Source organism: Lygodium microphyllum, chromosome 15 (assembly GCF_053477565.2).
Source record: "Lygodium microphyllum isolate KBCC chromosome 15, Lygodium_microphyllum_v1.1.10, whole genome shotgun sequence".
In the NCBI taxonomy this organism is placed as follows: Eukaryota; Viridiplantae; Streptophyta; class Polypodiopsida; order Schizaeales; family Lygodiaceae; genus Lygodium; species Lygodium microphyllum.
The window spans coordinates 57,504,629-57,518,134 of NC_141149.1; the positions used below are offsets into that span (position 1 = coordinate 57,504,629).

At 42.3% G+C, this 13,506-nt stretch overlaps 1 non-coding gene across 1 annotated transcript; it reads right to left on the reverse strand.

The window, feature by feature from the left end:
• Positions 1 to 4,888: 4,888 nt before the first annotated feature.
• On the reverse strand, positions 4,889 to 4,956 carry LOC148024569 (small nucleolar RNA SNORD36). Its single transcript, XR_015693467.1, has one exon. It is a non-coding gene; the product is annotated as a small nucleolar RNA SNORD36 (small nucleolar RNA).
• Between the last annotated feature and the right edge of the window lie 8,550 nt (positions 4,957 to 13,506).

Sequence of the window (13,506 nt, forward strand, 5' to 3'; positions counted from 1 at the left end):
TAGGAGACGATGAAGGATTCCCCTTCTTCCAGTTGCAAGCGGTGCTGGCCTTGGTAGGGCAAGACACGAAGGAGGCAGCGGTGTCGCGCCCGTACTCTGATACCATGTTGGAAGCCGAGAGACGAAAGGAAGAGAGGAGAGAAGAGAGATATAAGACATCGGAAGTGAAACCCCAAAAGTGTGTCAACTGAGCACACATGATAGAAATATATAGAGGGGACCTGGGGCACTATATATAGACAGACTATATATAGCTAACAGTTGTGAGGTAGTTAGAGAAGCCTGTAGAAGAAAAATGATGATGATAAAGAGGAAAGAAATCTTGAATATCTTAAAGACAATAAAAATATACAAAGGTATGTAAAAAGGGGTTCTAACCCCTATAAAAATCGAAAAGAAAAGAAAGGAAAATTTATGAGCAATTGATGATGGCCTAGCAAAGGCCTGGTAAGTTCCTAGGGACAAGTCAGACCCGGGGCCGATGCCTTGTCTTCCCTTACTGGAAAAGAAGAAATTAAGGAAGGTTGGAGCGAAAATAAAAGTGAGCGTCAGAAAAAGATTAAGTGTCGCCTTGCGAGGGCTTGGTAGGTTCTTGGGTACTGAGACAGGACTTGAGTCCAATGCCCTGTTCTCCTTGGGTCACTACGCTCAGCTCCCTCCTTTTTACATACTCGAGTATGAAAATAAAAACCTAAAAGAAGAAATGTGCTTAAAGAAAATATTTCTTGATCAGGATATAGAAGTCCTCGCCTAGTAGGAACTCCTGGTTGTGTTGTCCTTAGTTAGGTAGGTAGTTCAGACTACCACTTAGGGCAACCTCTTTGATAGTTCTTTTTAATTTGGCCGTGTTGGAGCAGTCGGTTAGTGACTGGCTTCGGACATTCTATCAGATTATGCTAGCCCTACTCCTTGTGGATTTCATGCCTTGGTTCTGTCAGGGGGTAGGGTGAGGATTGTGCTGTGTTTAGTCTGTATCTATTTTGTGTCAGCTGGATGCTTCCTTTGGTTGTTTTTTGCAGATCTACTGTGGGATTCGACGGGCTGAGTTGCCCTATCCCGTGGTTGCCAATGAGAGCAGAGTTTTGATGCCGAGAAGTGCTTAAAAATAGCTAAAAATTACGAATATCAAGGGAAAAATATTCAACGTCGAAGGAGGCGGCTCCATCTATGACGATTTTAAGCGTCAAGTGCTTTAAAGGCGCTCGAGTGACACTTGTTCATTTTTTATAATTTTTCAGACTGCCATGCGGGTTGTCAAGAGTTTCCGGCCAATGTGGGATATCAAGCAGGATGCCCAGGATTTTTCAAAACTCGATTTGGACACCGGATGGGGAAATGGCCAACAAACGGCGGTCAAGATACGAAAAAGTGAACTAAAGTTTGGCCAAAGTGGGCATGACCTTTGGGGCCCAAATTTTATGCCACATGAAATGTGGATGGGAAAAAACGTGGAGAGAGAGAGCATGGAGGAAGTGTGGCAGCAGGCGGCCAAAATTTGCACCATCTTGATGGATGATCATGATCAGTGCCTGCAAATAACCCACCCAATTGATCATATCCCCGATCTTCTCTTTCCCTGCTGATCTTATCACCGTGCTTCGCCCGTCCAATGATGGCCTAGATGAAGATCTCTGATTTTAGTCTTTCTCTCTCCTCCCTCTCTCTCCCTTAAGGGGCTGTTCTTGTGTGGAAGAAGACAATGAAGAATGATGGAGGAAAGCTTGTCCGGATGAGATCCGATTGCTTCCGGATGGATGAAGACATGAAGAGTGCTATTCTTGAAGATGCTAAGCATTAAATATATGCTGGAAATCAGTCCTGTAATCAAGACCAAGAAACCGAGACTTGAAAATAAGCAGTAATGCTATTTTTATAAAGAAAAATGATCTTTTTATGCTATTGCTTTATGAAACCTTGTTCATATGGGATGAAAGTTCATTATAATATTTTTTGCCATGAATTTCAACTGTTTGCAACCTGAAAATCAAAAAATATAAGGCTACATGGCTGGAATTAGTGTTAAAATACATGGAAAACATGCGTTTTAAGGGTAAATTTGGATTTTTGCTATATAAATGAGAAAAATGATATGTTACACCAACTAAATCTGAGTTTTTTCTGTCAATGAACCTAAGGGCCACAGCCCACAATCAATTTTTATTTTCAGTCATTATTTATTAAAGAAAAATAGGAAAAATTTGTCCAAAAATGGGGAAAAACGGGTTTAAAATTAGGGAAAAATAGAAAATGGGCTGAGGAAAATTAGGGAAAATTATATCTATGTTTGTGCAATGTATAACGATGGCAAAGCACGAGGTTGGCCTTGGTTTGTTCCCATTTCTATGTTTTGTGCATATTTGTCGTTCTTTTAAAAGGGAAAAATGCATAGAAACCCTATCTAACCGATCAATGATGCAAAATGCTAAGAGTTGGATGAAGAGGGGCTGAAACACTGAAAGATAAAGAAAATATTTGATTTATGCATTGCACTTGGCAAATAGGAAATAGTTTAAATAAAGAGGATGGTAGCATGAGTATTTGGCTCGGTGCCTCCTTTCAACACAGCATGCGTTAGTAAAATTCATGGAAAGAATGTTTTATGAATTTATGCATGATGTTGATCTTTCTTTTGTCTGAGCACATAGCCATACATGATTTTGCATTAAGAATAACAATAAAAAGGTATCAGAAAAAACCTCTTGGATGTATGGCACCTGTCTTACTTAGGTTGTGACCAACGATGAGCGTGAGAGGATGTCCTAAGCTGCAGGTTAGTCGTTGGGTCCTAAGGGGAAAATTGTAGTGAGGAATAGTATATCCTGGAACGTAAAATATTGGTACCTTGAGAGGAGTTTGTGCTCGGCCCATTTTAGATCCCATCAATCTACCATTAGTAGAGTTCGCCTATAATGCTTCTTACCAACAAAGCATTCAAATGACACCTTTTCAAGCATTGTATGAGCATGATTGTCGTACCCCATTGAACTTTTTAGATCCTACTTTAAGGGTAGAAGCTTCTAAGGAGATGCTCAAGTAAATTGATGAGCACGTTAAGACCATCAGACAAGACATTAGAGCCGCAAAGGATAGGTAGAAAGCCTATACAGATCTAAATAGACAATACTGACTCTTCAATGAGGGAGACATTCGTGTATGACCCAAGAGGAGTTTCCTATCATTGGGGGAGTTAAAAAACTGAGTCCAAGGTATTGCGGACCCTACAGGATCCTCAAATGCATAGGGTCCAATGCCTACAAACTCCAATTCCCTGAGATTGTAAAGGTTCACAATGTATTTCATGTTAGCCTACTAAAGAAATATGTATCCATTCCTAGCCATGTACTCGATGATCAACAAGTTTTAATGCCAAGCCAAGGAGTCCTTGAGCTTTGGCCAGCTAGAATCCTAGACATTCGAGAAAAGAGATTGAAGAGTAGAATCCTCAAGGAGTATCTCATCCAGTGGAAGGAATTTTCAGAAGAAGATGCCACATGGATTGACGAGAGTACTCTCAACAAACAATACTCCCAATTCCTTTCGAGATGAGGACATCTCGATTCCTTAAGGGGGGATGGATGTAACATTTTCCCTCTCTCCTGCTGTATGACCCCCCCAATTAAATGATTTTTTTAATTGGAAAAAAAAGGAGTAATTTCCACCTACTCACGCCCCCAACTAGTGGATGATGGAGGGGCTGTTGCGTGTCGTTGAGGAACCTCTGGGAGGGGGGATGACATGGTCAGGTGGAGCCCCAAGAGGAACACCAAGGAAAAGGGAATTCTCTTGCAAGAAAATCTATCTTGTAACATCAACAATCTTGTTTATCATGTTTCATATGATCACAATGAAGAAAAGAACACCAGGCACAACAAATCTTCATACAGCATCATGTAGATCTCCCATGGATTTGATAGAATCAACCATATTCTTCAATATCTTCATAAAATACATCAATAGAACAAATAAAGCAAAGTAATACACCATCTTTGAATGGAAATACATCACATAGTATTCATCTTCAATGTCTTCATAGTCTTCTCTCTCAATCTCTCATATACAATCACTCTGTTTGAGTAGAATTGGCTATCTCTGACTCTCTCTCTCTCTCACTCCATCAATAATACATCATATCCTCACTACAATCTCTTAAAAATCACTCTCAATAATCCCTCTTAGGTCATGGATACCCCTCCCAAGAGGTATGTCTGATATGAAGGGTCACTAGAGCCACTACAGTGTCCTTTCATAGCTCACTACTGTCACTTCACTCTAGTCTTCACTTGAGTCTTCAGCAGCTACTTCTTTCACTTCTTTCAGCTCTTTTGCACTTGTATTCACCTCTTTCCAAGGCTATAAAACTTTCCCAAGCTACACTCTCATCCATCAGAACACATACAGAAGCATACAGAACAGTCACAGAACAGTACCAGAACAGCTACAGTACAGAATAGAACATAACAGAAATAGAGACTCTACACAAGACCTACAGAAGGTTACAGAAGGTCATCAAAACCACATAACTCATTCTCAAACCATTCCAAACTCTCACAGACCATTCAATAAACTTTCACAATATCTCAATCTTCATCAATCAATACTCCATCCCTCCTTACAAAAGACAATCAGAAAAAATCAGAACAAAACAGAAGGTATACAAAACCAATCAGAACCTATCAGAACCACTAATAAACATCATAAACTTCCAAAACACAATCAATATCATCCAAAACACTCTCAAAACACTTCCAAACTAATCAATCATCTCATAAAATCAACCATTCAGCTCTCAAAAACAACAAAAATCAGCCAAAAAACAAGTCATTTCAACACTCAACATATCCCCACACTTAATAAGGAAGCGTCCTCGCGACCCAGGAAAAAGGGAATACAAGTTCAGGGAAAAGCTCAACTTTAATCTTCAATATCTATTCAAAAAGAATCCATCCACCACGACCCCAACTTATAACCTGTAGCTGATATAAAAATACAAAGAAAGGAAAACCCTTTATACATTAACACTTCTTATCAAACTAGGAAATCACAAAAAATTGGTAAAGGATATAAGAGTTTTCTTCTTCTTCATCAGCATCAGTCTCAACTCTGCAACCACGACCTCAACACCACAATTCTCCAAAATGTAGCTCGCACACGAAATCCAATCCAATAGGAAACCACCACGTTCGTATTACATAAATGAACTCACAACACAAACACTAATACAACACAACCATCTGAATGACTCCTTCAAAAAGAGAGATTTTCATTAAAAAGCTTCCACCATACATTGGAAAGGTATCAATGAAGATGACCCCTCTTGAAAGATTGATGTTGTCGGAAATGATCCATAGACAAGGATTCATCTACAAAGGTTTTAGGAGGATTTTGAAAAAACTGAAGACAGCACATCCTTTCCAACAGGACCAAGTATCTGCTAGGCAAACAAAGGGCATGAAAATACAAAATATCCAGCTGTTGGGAATCAATGCTCACATTGACATTCATGCACAACTTTGGAATAGGCTTGGAATCATTATGAGAGTGCCTATGCATATACGCCAGGTACCAAGCAAAGTGAGCAGTTAATCTCACTGAGGGATCTGCAGACTGTGAATACTGCTGAGCAAAATGAACATAGTTCTGATAAGCTTGACTGGAAGCTGTCCATTCTCCTGGAATTACTGGCCAATTGATATGAGGTCCTGTAAGGGAATCATCCGAACTCCATCCCCTTCTTCTGGAAATCTGATTATCAAACAAGTCACAGTCACTAACCAACTGAGGTGGTTGAGATATAGAAGTGTTAGGAGAGGGTAATGAAATAAGGAAAAGTGGATGAAGTGAGGGATAGGCAAAATCATAAAAGGAAGAAAAGGTTAAAGAAGAAGTGGCAGAAATTTGTAAGGAATCACTAAGGAAGGGTGTTAACTGATAAATAGGAAATGTGGAGGGTACATGAATGGATGGAGAAGGACAGGGTGGAGAAGGGGAAAATACCCTATCCTCAATAAAGGAACAATATGTAAAAATGGGAATTTGAGGGAAAGATGAAGGTTGGAAAAGAAGGGGTAAAATAATTGTGGAATTAGATTGACAAAGGGAAAGATATATAGCATATCGGTGAGCCATTTGTTGGTAATAGAGGAGGGTAGGAACAAAAGGTCCTAAGAGAGATCATCTATGATAGGCATCAAAGAAGGAAGAATCAAACGGATTATGTTTTGAAAGATAGGCGAAGAGATCCATCCTCAGTTGATTAGTACTCTGGGCAGAGGTAGGAGCTGTGTTTTGTCTTTGATTCAGGACCACAGAATCAATCATGGGATGCCATGAATTATCATGACAATCAGCCACCTTGGAGGAGTAACTCTGAAACATGTCAGCTATGCACAACTCCAAATGGTTGACATACAAAACAACTTGTAGAACCACATCCCCCACATACCATGCCATATCCACCTCATCTGGAATTAACAAGTCTCCTCGTAGATACATGTAGGACATCAACATGGTATCTGGCGTGACAGAATCTTCAAACACCATTCTTACTACCTCTGTCAACAACTCAGCAGACCAAGCCCCACTCCATCCATCCTCTGGAAGAGGTAAATCCATCATGAAAAGCTTCATGTAGAAGACCAACTTCTGTAAGTGGTAGTGGACAAAGAAAGAATGGTTTGGTGAGACATATTCCTGAAACTGCTCAAAAGTAGACCATAAAAGTCCATTCTGGATTGCAATCTTTCCACTTTATCTTGAAATAGAGGGCACAAGGTAGCCTGTCTCTGAAGAGCAGCCAAGTCCTGTTGTGAAAGAGAAGGAATCAAGGGAACATTAGGGCTTGGAGGAACAGAGCGTGACTTTGCCAGTTGATCTTGCAACTGCTTGATTTGGGAGGCTTGGGAGGCCACTGTGTCATTAGCAATCTGTAAAGCTGAAAGTTTGTCATCTAAGAGAGTTTAGAACTCCTACGCTTCTCTGGACATCCTCGCCTTCTCCTCGGAAAGGCTAGTAACCTGTGATTGAGTCTCTAGTAACTGGATCTTCAAAGAAGAGATCTCATCGCTTTGGGTGGCAACTAGTTGGGTTTGTTGTTCCATTTGCTTAAACAAATCTGCTAGGGTATCCTTAGCAGAAGCTAACTCGGATGTTGCCTTATGCAACTGGTCCTTAGACTGCATGAGTTCTTCATAAAAAGACGCGTACAACTGTTGAACACAGGCTATCACTGACAATTCAATGGAACTCTGAATATCTTTACAGAGGAAAGGAATTGCATCTCCTGAGACTAGACTGTTCAGGGAGGGAACTGATATGTCCAAGGATCCTTCTCGATGTGCTCGGAACAGGTTATTACAAGTGAGATACCTAGGGAGATCACTGCCAGAGGTAGCAGGGATGGGTATTGAAGGAAGTACTGAAGGAGCTTTATCTGCTACCCTCTTCAAGCGTTTGCGCTGGATGACCAAGGGAGGCGGAGAATCATCATCCTCTATGTCAATAGGTTCTGACTCATCTGAAGGTGGAGGAGGACGTACTGGATCTGATGGAGGAGGTGGAGGCACAGTCTTCTGTAAACCTGAATAGGTCAAGAAGGCAGACAAATATGATCCATATGTGACATTGGTAACATTACCCCTGGTGACTTTGACGAAATGTTGATCCATTTTAGTGAGGAGGTAAGTGCTCCAATCAATAGCAACTCCTTTCAACACCATCCTGGAAGCTGTAAAAAGCTCTTTGGACAAGTACTGGGATGGCGTTTTGGCAGGCATAAACCTGTCCTGGAGAAACTGACAGATCATCTTCCATACGGGATCAGTGATCATGGAAAAGGAAACTCCTGAAGAGTTGATCACCTTCTTAACATCTAGCATTTCCCTTGTCTACTTTTGTAACAGCTTCAGAATCTCTTCATTAGAGAAAAGCTGATGAGTGGTAACAAAAGGTTCACCTTTGGAGGGAAGAGACAGAGCCTTCCCTAAGCCTCGAGGTGTCAAAGTCATAGGAATTCCTTGGACTAGTCCTGTCTTCTTGCTGTAAGAGGCTAGAAACTCATCACATAACGACGAATCCTCTGGAAGCAATGGAAAAGAAGTAGCCACAAAAGCAGCGAGTCCCGTCTTCGTGAGAGGCTCAAAAGTAAGTAGGGAAGAGTAATCCCTACTAACTAAGGGGACGTACTGGATAGGGGGAGGAGCGTGAGAAGGCACCATTCAGATGGTTACACACACACCACAAACACAAACAATCAAGGAGAATGCCTGCAAAGCAACATAAAAAAATCCAAGGATAAGAGAACAACCAAAACAATAAAACGTGACTCGACCAACTAACCCCAAGCAAACCACAGCCTAGAAAAAATTCGACATGACCTTGAGACATATGCGACCGAAAGCTTCATGCGATGCATCAGACAAACACCCAGAACCTCGTATCAGGCAATAAAAGAAAAAACTGCACACCGTACCCGTAATCGTATCAAAGACAGTAAACCAAAACAATACCACATCCGACACATATCAAGACTACATCGTTGATAAACCAGTAATGGACCATGGAAATAACTCTAAGGACTGCGCATACCCATCCCACGAAACGGTTCGTTAAAAAGGGGAATTAAGTGCAGTGAGGGGGGATTAATCTAATGAAAGGTTTATTTGAATAAATTATTAAGAATGGGTGAAGTTTTATTAAGTGATAAACCTTAGCAAGAAAACGGCGGTTCCTTATTATAAATTTAATTACCAATTATTAGGTGAAAATGGTGCTTTAATGCGAATCCCGGACTGCGATACCCAGACTGGGTCTCTAAATGCAAGTTCATGGATTACAAATTAAGGTGATGTGGAGCTCTTTTTTGCCAGCACGTGCTCATGTGACGGCTGGTTCATTTTAATTAAAAATTAAAGTGCCTCTGTAGCGCACGTAGCGCGTGCTAAGTGAACGGCAGGTTTATTTTAATTAAAAAATATGTGTGTGTGTAGCGCGAATGCGCGTGGAAACTGTGGGTGAATTAATAGTTCATTTTAACAATTAAGTTGTGATTAAGAGGGAAATGAAAATAAATAAAGCACATAAAATAAATATCTGGAAGGGGTGTGTATGTAATGCCTAAATGCGCACGGAAGAGTCTCCCAAAAGAAGTGAATCCAGTAAAAGAAAAGTAAAGACCACTGACGAAACAACAAAGACAACACCTTAGTGGGATTGTTGATTTGAAATGTAGGTTGAAGTTGTTATTGTGGAGGGGAGGGGGGTTATATTTTAGGTGTGGGTATGGTGGGGTTATAGGGTGGTTTCGTTTATTTGGTTTATTTGTGTTTGTTTTTTTTAAAAAGTTAAATTTGAATTTTAATTGACTATTATGGATGGTTTGTTTTTTTTTCTTGTTTTGTTAATAAGAATAAGAATAATGAAATCAAGATATATAGCACATGAACAACCATGGAGGAAATATCCACAATTTAGGGTATGAAAATAAGATGGGGATGTTTATGGTTAATTTCTGTTTTCTGGTTTTTTTTTAAAAAAAGGGGTTCCATGTATGAAAATATTTTAAAGTGAAAAATAAATGAAAAAAGGTCAAGGGGGTGAGTTGAATTTTTTAGAATTTTTAAAGAATTTTTTGGGTATTTTTTACTAATTTTAAATGATTTTTTTACATTTGTTGGTAATTTTTGGGATAAATTGGGAAATATTGAAATTTCAGAAATTTTGGGGTTGGAAATTTCCAACTGACAAATTTCCAAAAATTGGCAAAAAGCAAAGGAAATTTTTAGAAATTGTTCTGAAATTTTATTGAGTAAAAATTAATTTATAAATTAATTAAATCAGTTAAATCAGGAAAATCAGCTTAGTCTGGTAAGTAAGGTCAAATTAAGTCAGCTAAGTCCTGTTAGTCTGTGTAAGTCATGTAAGTCTGGCTAAGTCAAGTTAGGTTAGTCAAAGGGAACTAGGTTAGTCTAGGTGAAGTCTAAAAAGTCAGTTAGGGGGACTAAGTCAGTGGAGACTAACCTAAAGGGGGTTAGTTAACCTAAGTACGGTTAGGGTTAGGGTGACTAACCTAACTAGGGTTAGTGGGGTGGGGTTAGGGTTAGGGTTACTAACCTAACTAGGGTTAGTGGGGTTAGGGTTAGGGTGACTAACCTAACTAGGGTTAGTGGGGTGGGGTTAGGGTTAGGGTTAGGGTTACTAACCTAACTAGGGTTAGTGGGGTTAGGGTTAGGGTGACTAACCTAACTAGGGTTAGTGGGGTGGGGTTAGGATTAGGGTTAGGGTTACTAACCTAACTAGGGTTAGTGGGGTGGGGTTAGGGTTAGGGTGACTAACCTAACTAGGGTTAGTGGGGACTAACCTAACTAGGGTTAGTTAGATTGGTTAATTAAGTTTATTAAGTTAAAGCAAGTTAGGGTAACTGAACAGAAGTAACTAACCTAATGGTTAGTTAGGAGGAGGGAGGAGAAGGGGGGGCGACGCAGCTGGCGGCGAGCGGCGGTGGCTACACAGCGGGCGGCGACGGGGCAGCGGTTCGGCGACGGCGGTGGTTCGGCGGCGTCGACGGCGTTCCCTCGAGTAGGAGGCGGAGGGCGGCGACGAACAGGTGCGGGCGGCGTCGACGGCGTTCCCTCGAGTAGGAGGCGGAGGGCGGCGACGAATAGGTACGGGCGGCGACGTCCAGGCGGCAACGGGCAGGTGCGGGCGGCGACGATCCCTGGCCCGGGCGACGGCGACGTTCGAGCTGCGTGGCGGCAGGGCGCAAGCAAAAGGAGGAGGAGCGGGAGGAGCAAGGAGGGGAGGTGGGAGGGAAGAAGGAAGGAAGGAGGCGGGGCAGGGAGGAGGAAGGAGGGGAGGGAGGAGAAGGAGGGAGGGAGACGGGGCAGGGAGGAGGAAGGAGGGGAGGGAGGAGAAGGAGGGAGGGAGACGGGGTAGGGAGGAGGAAGGAGGGGAGGTGGGGGAGGAGAAGGAAGGAGAGAGAGAGAGAGAAAGAAAGAGAGAGAGAGAGAGAGAAGAGAGGGGAGGGCAGTTGAGAGGGGGGGAGAGGGTGTCCGTTGGGGAGAGGGGAGGGTGAAAAAAAAAATTTAAAAATAAATAAATTAATTAATTTTAAAAAAAGAAAAACAAAAGAAGAGGTGAGACGCCCCTGTCCCGCGCGCATGCGCGGGGCAGGGGTAAAAAAATTTGCGGTGACGGGAGGGAAAGGGCGCCTAGATGCAGGAACGGAGCACGCGGACACGACCAGGGTGCGTTAAGACGCGTAAAATTGAAAAAAGGCGCGTTCACGCACGGGACGGAGCGCATAAATACTCATAAAAATAAAGAAAAATTAATAACTCCCAATCCGGATGTCAAAACGAAATAGCGTAAAAACAAAAAGTGGGCAAGACGACAGGGGGAAAACAAGGAAAATTTGTGACGGAGGTTCCGAGGGGGGGGGGGGAGTAAAGGGCGGTCACGTGCAAAAAAACACAAAAAATGAACCAAAAAACGCAAGTAAAAATTAATATCGGAAGATCCGTGCATCGGAATGAGGTGCAAAAAAAAGGAAAACTGTGTAGAAAGACGTGCCCGATAATGCTATCACATTAAAACATAATTCTGACTGAGATAAGACGCGTTCACATGGAAAAAACCCAAAAAAAAACCCGAAAATGGGATCAGAAATTAATATTGGACGAACCGTTCGCCAGAATGACATGCAGTAAGAAGGAAAAATGCCCGCAGGAAGGAGTGGCACAGGGTTATTACGTTAAACTGCAGTTCCAATGGAAGTAGGAGGGGTTCACATGCGAAAAACTCCAAAAATATGCCCGAAAACTCATTTAAAAATTAATAAGTAAAAATCCGAAAGTCGAAAAAGGGTGGAGGAAAAAGGAAAAAGGTAGGGGAAGACACAGGGGACAGGGCTAGCACATCAAATTGGAATTCCGATGCAAACAGGGCAGGTTCACATGGAAAAATGTCAAAAAGACGCACGAAAAGGTCTTTAAAAAACCGGAAAATTAATATTGGACAAACCATGTAGCGGAATGACTCGGAGTAAAAAGGAAAAATGTTAGGGGAAAGTGGTTGTCAGGACTATGATGTCAAATCACGGTTCCGAAGCAAGAAAAGCGTGTTCATATGGAAAACCAGCTAATTTGTGCAAAATGCTTCAAAAATTAATAACTCAAAAACCGTACACCGGAACGGGGGTAGGTAAAAAGGAAAAATGGGTAGTTTAAAGAGAGGAACAAGGCTAGAAGGTTGGATTTGGACTTCGGTGAACGTAGGGTGCGTTCACATAGCAGGACCTCAAAATCAGGAAATGAAGGAAAACTGCAAGGGAACAGTCCCAAGGGTGGGTAGAACATAAACGGTTGGGTGGGAAGGGACCCCATGAGGGTAAAAGCAAGTCATGGCATAAAGGCATGAGCAGGTTAAGGCATATCCAGAAGGGTATGCAATGTAGACGCGCAGGGACGCGTCCCCATACTTAAGATCTTAATGGAGAGGGTTAACCGAACAACAGGGACCTAGGACCACGCCACAGCCCATCCACTAACGTCCCCACACTTAAAACATAACCGGCATGGAGAAACCAAAGTTGGAGGGTTAGAAAAACTTGGCCCATATTGTTTGAGAATCAAGGGTGATTGTCAATAGCACATCCGGTGTTGTTGTCGGCTGCTGGAGGTACCAAGGCATCGTCGCTGTACACGTCCTTCATGGTAGGGACCACGCGGCAGCACCCAGGGAGGTAGCTGGTGGAAGGAAGCGCAGGAAATTTATCGATGACGAGGGATATTACACTCCACTCACAATCACTCAAATGAAATGAAAGAACAGTCACTCACCCCAGGACTAATATACTCGAGGAAGAATGATTGAAACCCATATCTCATACCCGGTTTAGAAATCAATAGGGGAATGGTGCAGAGGAAGTATGCCAGGGTGCACAGTTGATGGTGCATTAGTGCATCCAACCCGTCTGGTATAAGTGCAAGGAGGAAGGCAAGGGAGCCTTACAACGCCGTGTACAAAATAGGGTGACGTGTCCTATGATGACAATAGAGACCCATCCCGTGGGTGCATAAGGAAACGGGAACATACATGACTCCAAGTGTCGTAACGTCCCTCAATCTCACCTCTCGGTAATTGATTGAAGAAACTCCAGTCACACTCATCCCACCCTCTGTCTCACGCTCTGGTGATAAATACAAAAGGGCAGCCTTTTCCTGAAACCCGTTGATGTAATCCTCATGGTCACTTGTGCAAAGGTTGTATGCCTTGTGCGCATTTGATGGTGCAACTGTGCATCCCGCCCTGTGCCGGCATACGGTGCGAGAAGGAAGGCCAGGGAGCCTTATAGTGCTGTGCATAGAACAAATTGTGCTTTGTGCATTGAGAGGCCCATCCTGTGCGTGCAACACTTCATTCACACTTCTCACCTCTCATTTGATTTGAAGGGAAAAGACTGGTCTCTCGCCCCACCCTCTGTCTCACGCTCTATTGATAATTATAGAGGGC